Raw genomic sequence first — 6,035 nt, 5'->3', positions numbered from 1 at the left:
AAGGGAGCTCACTTGAACAGACTCAATCAAAAAACAATTAAACTACGGTAACCGGAAAACACTGACTAAAATAAATAGAACTAGCATACAAAACACAACAAAAATAACATTCCCCAACCCGGCTGGTCCCCGTGGGGAATTAGACCACATCCCCCCAAAAAAATATCAACAAACGAACCAGATACATATAGCAACCATAAATGTACGCACACTGAGAACAGAAGATAATCTGCTAGAATTAACAATGGCACTGGAGAACATAAATTGGAGTATAATAGGTATCAGTGAGGTAAGGCGTATGGGCGACAAAATAGAAGATTATGGCGATTTTGTTCTATACTCTAAGGGCGAGACGCCAGGACAATATGGAGTAGGTTTCATGATACATAAAGAACTGAAACACAATATTGTTGAAGTCCAAGGGATTTCAGAGCGCATAGCAGTCCTCAAAATCATGCTACCTTTACATAAGAATGAATGGACCATAGTACAAGTGTACTCTCCTACAGAACAATCCTCTGACAGCACCATTAATGAATTCTATAAAAAATTAAATGACACATTAACAAAAATAAGTCCAACAAATTTAATCCTGATGGGAGACTTCAATGCTCAAATAGGGAACAGGAGAGACGGAGAGGAAATCATAATGGGACCCCACTACCAAGGCAAAAGAACAAGAAACGGACAGAAATTAATAGATTTAGCCTTTGAACAACACTTAGTAATTTTGAATTCAATATACAAGAAAAAACAAAACAGAAGATGGACATGGTCATCGCCTGACGGTCGTTATAAGAATGAAATTGACTATATACTCACTAACCGTGCTAGATCATTCGAAGACTGTAATGTCATTGCAAAATTGAATTTTAATACTAACCACCGAATGGTCCGGACCCAGCTAAAACCTACACCAATTAAATCTACCAGGAAATTCACAAAGCACCAGAAAGACATAATGAAGAATAATGAACCACAATTAACAAACAAACAAGTAGAAGAAGAATTGATGAACATGGATGAAGATCTTTCAGAATGGAATATACTAGAAATCTACAACAAACTCGCAAATATTCTAAGTAAATATAACAATGGAAAAATGAGATTTGGAAAAGGCAAAGACATACTATCAGAAAAGACAAAACAAATCATGGAAAACAGAGCAAAATTGTTAGAAACTTCTCCTAAAACAGCAGAAATTAGAAGAGTCATTACTCAATTAAGTAAAGAACTAAGAACGAATATGCGAAAAGACAGGAAAGATCATAGACTACGGACTTTGGAGAACCTAATAGAAAAAACCGGAGGAACTAAAAAAGCCATGAAACTACTACAAGGAAAGGAGCAATGGATACCCAAACTAAAAAATTCTTTCGGCAAAGACAAAACTAAAAGACCAGACATTATAAGTACTGCCACAGATTACTATAGCGACTTATACTCAAAAAAATCATCAACTGAACAAATTGAATTACCTGACTCGGACAAAGTACCATCGATTATGCAAAGCGAAGTCGAAAAAGCAATCAGCACTCAAAAGAGAGACAAAGCATTAGGCCCTGATAATATATCAAATGAAGCGATACTTGAAACAAAAGAGATCATTACACCACTCCTGACTAAAATCTTCAACATTATCCTGGAAACAGAAAAGATACCAAAATCATGGACAGTATCCTCAATTAAACTATTACACAAAAAGGGCAACAGAGATGACATAGGAAATTATAGGCCTATAAGCTTAATGTCAAATATGTATAAAGTATTTTCGAAAATTATTCTAAACCGTATTACCAAAACTTTAGACGAAAATCAACCGAGAGAACAGGCAGGCTTTAGAAACAACTACTCTACAGTGGATCACATACACGTAGCTAGACAGATAGCAGAAAAATGCAAAGAATATAACATTCATTATCACTGTTGCTTCGTAGACTATTGCAAGGCGTTTGATTCACTCGACCACTCAAAAATCTGGAAAGCTTTGCTAAATCAGGGTGTCGAGCACAAATACATAAGGATAATTAAGAACATCTACACAGGCACCACAGCAAGAATTAAATTGGAAAAGGAAGGCTGTGACATAAATATACAAAGAGGAGTAAGACAGGGCGACCCTTTATCACCCAAATTATTCACAGCAGTTTTAGAGGAAGTATTTCGGAAATTTGATTGGTCAAATAACGGCTTAAATATAAACGGCGAGAAACTAACCCATTTGAGATTCGCGGACGACATAGTGGTCTTCGCGAGTACAGCAAGAGAGTTACAGCAAATGCTCGTAGAACTGAATACAGCTAGTAAAGCAGTCGGACTCTCTATGAATCTCCAGAAGACTAAAGCAATGACTACTAATAGTATGGAGGCCACAGAGATAAAAATAGATGACAACACCATTGAGTATGTAACAGAATATATATATTTAGGTCAACTAATATCCAACCATGACTCAACAACAAAGGAAATAGACAGAAGAATTGGAAACGCGTGGAAGAGATACTGGTCTCTTAAAGAGGTCATGAAAAATAGTCAAACAAGTATGCACATCAAAAGAAAACTCTTCAATACATGCATTCTACCAATTTTCACATACGGCTGCCAGACATGGGCACTCACCAAAGCACAATGTAAAAGGTTGAGTATAACTCAGAGAGCCATGGAAAGAAGCATCTTAAAGAGAAGAAGAATTGACAAAACAAGTAACAAGGATTTAAGAGACAAAACAGGATTTACTGATGTGACATACAAAACAAAACAACTGAAATGGAAGTGGGCTGGACATACTATTAGAGGAGGAGATAAATGGAGCAAAATTGTAACACTATGGCATCCTAGAGGACATAAAAGAAACAGAGGTAGGCAATTTAAAAGATGGTCCGATGAAATAGAAGACATGGCTGGAAGGACTAAAATATGGACCAGATTAGTGCAAAATAAGGAAGAGTGGAGAAGATTGGGGGAGGCCTTTGCCCAAAGGCACACAGAATCGGTTATCGTAGATTAAGGAAAAACTATAGATACAGTATAAAAAAATGTATTTCTGATATGAGGCTATAAATAAAATAATAATAAATAAAAATAATTATTAAATAATTAATATGGCTCCTAGCTGTCAAAGGGGCGTCACTGATAAACACATCATTATGGGCGGCTGACGGATGCAAATTACGTCAAAATAATGTTGAACGATATACATAATATGAATACGACTACAATCGATTTAAATAAAGTTATAGTGTTTTATTCTTGAAATAATTAATCATATTTTTTCTTTATTCGATATTTTCAGTCCATTCCTTTTATAGTTCACTATACACTTATACAGGGGAAATGACCTCTCTACATCTACAGATGTAAGAGGTGCGTATTCGTAAAGTGATACTGCATCATTATTTGGAACTTACTGATATAATAATAACAAAAAAATGCATATATTTTTATACATAAATATTACTCGAAACTTATTAAGTCTTATCCATCCTTACAATACCTAAAGGCACTTGTCAAATCAGCTCCTGACTGTGATGTTTTTGCCAGTAGTTCGAAGATACTATGTGACGAATGTAAGAGGTTATGTGAGGCGATGGATGATCACGCGTCTTCGGTTAGTATTTAAGTTTATTTGTTATTGTATAACACAACTTTACGTTAACGTTTTTGAATAGTAATTATATTGTATGCATTCCACAGTGCCTTAGTGTCTCACTGTAATACTGTGTAATCTGTTTGAATAAAAAATAAAATAAAATAAAATCTTATGCTTTCGTCACCATATTGCATCCATCGGCCGCCCTGACATCATGTCATGTCATGTTATTATAAGTATAACTCATAAGGTCATAAGATAACTATAGATCGTGTCATTCACGAAGACGCCTGCCTTGACTAGTATTATCATGTTATTAAAGGTTAGATTTGACAAATATGCGCGTCATCGTGGATGACACGAACTATAACCAATAGGCGTAATACTGTAGCTGTAGCAATCGAGCTATACAAAAAGTGGTTCTTTAGACAATGTTTGAAAAAATTATAAAAAAATAGATTTCATCTCTTTCAAAATCCGGCAGACACGAATGGAGATAAAATATTGAAAAATCGATAGCCTTTTGCCTTATAATTCTATCTGTAGTGCAAATGTAAGAGTAGCGGTTCAAAACTTGTCAAAAATCGATGGAAACAGCGGGGTGCCGCTTAAGTTTTAAGATAAGTACATGCAAAAGAAACGTCTGTTGAATATGATTTTGAGTGTGCTCTGTGATATGATTTTTATTTATTTTTAACCGACTTCAAGATTTCAGAAGGTTATCAATTCGGTTGTATGTTTTTTTTTAAATTGTTTTTTACTCCATAACTCCGTCATTTCTGAACCGATTTCAAAAAATATTTTTTTGGTTGAATTTATATATATACAGATAGGTCCCGTTTTTGTCAAAACTCAGTTCTGATGATGGTATCCATGAGGAATCGAGGGAACTCTTCAAACGTGAAAGGCATACATGTAGTGATTTTTGTATTTTCTTTAACAAATCAAGCATTTACATTTAAAAAAGTGACATTTGATGAAGTAAAACTGTTGATGATGATCAGAATGGAACTCTTCAAGGATGCATAGTTCACGTTTGGCAATTTGTGCATTTTTGGCACATCTGTTATCTGGTGCTTTATTTCATGCATGGTGTAAAATAATTTATCTTAAATACAGTAGAATACCCCATTTCGGGTATCTTACCAGTCAGGCAAATCTGAAATGTGTCAAGGTGAGTGCAGTGACAAAAAAAACATGTTACCTCCTTTTCTACGTAATTAGGCGTAGGACGCTGTCTTTTTAATTTCATCCAAAATCAACAATAATCGTTCTTTCACCGGTCTATCATTGAAGTCGGTTTTTATTTCTTAATAAATTTTATCATGAAAAGTATGGGTTTAGTGTTGTCGTGGTTTAGGCATGCGCGGGATGTGGTCTGGGCGGGTGCGGGGCGGCGGGCGGGCGCGGGGCGGGGGCGGGGGAGGGCGGCGGGCGGCGCCGGCGCCGCGACGACGGCGGCGTGCGCTCCTTGCTCTCCGCAGCGCGCTGGAGGGCCTGCGGGATACACGTTTCACATAACTAGATATTTTCGAACTAATCTAATTTTTTTAGTTGAAAAACGCAGCAAATTTACAAAAGTATGGGATTGGATTGGTAGAAGGCTCGATCGCGCACAGACTCTTTTATTTTGTACCTTTGTCTACTGATAAAATGGATTACCAGACCATAATAATATAAGCAAGCCAACAAAAAGTATTTTACTAACTTTTGAATGACGAGGAAAATCAACTTTATTATCATGTTATTCTTCAATTCATTATATTCGATTAGCTTATCCACTCAATAACGTGGATAAGCTAAACAGAAAATGTAAAGATAAATTTTTCATCCGTAAAAATATATACTTTTTCTTCCAAAATGCAAACAAACATTATACATACATTTCTTTTTGAGTATTAATTATTAACGTATGACTATTAGCTATTTGATAATACAAATAAATGTAAGTAGGAAATTATTTTCGTCACCTCGTCTATCTTAATAATTTCCACGATCTCCGTAATCTTCTTCTCCAAGCTCTTGATGTAGAGACGTGCGTTGGACACGTTCACATTCACGGACTTTCCTAATAACTTCAAGAGCGGCAAGGAGTTGCAGTCAGATGCACTGAAAACAACAGGAAGACGATGATACGCCGAAAAACCATTAAAGCTTTGTTATGCCGGTTATTTCTTCTTTCTTCATAATCTAGCAGATATTTGTGTTATCAATCGATACTCTAAGTAGGTCCTACCAGCTGCAAATAGCACGCCCCCAAAATCCTATACATCAGGCAAACCTATTTCTAGGGCCTGCGACAGTCTGACAGTATTTCGCGCGAGATAGACTACAGACTAGACTAGACGTGTATTCGTGCCAAGGCTGCTAGCGAAACCTATCTAAAGACCATGGTCCTTCACAAATAGCTAGACGTATTCTGGAGAAAAATAGGAACACTCATTCG

The sequence above is a fragment of the Cydia pomonella genome, chromosome 20 (assembly GCF_033807575.1).
Source record: "Cydia pomonella isolate Wapato2018A chromosome 20, ilCydPomo1, whole genome shotgun sequence".
Taxonomy (NCBI): Eukaryota; Metazoa; Arthropoda; class Insecta; order Lepidoptera; family Tortricidae; genus Cydia; species Cydia pomonella.
Note: the sequence above shows the minus strand (reverse complement) of the source record.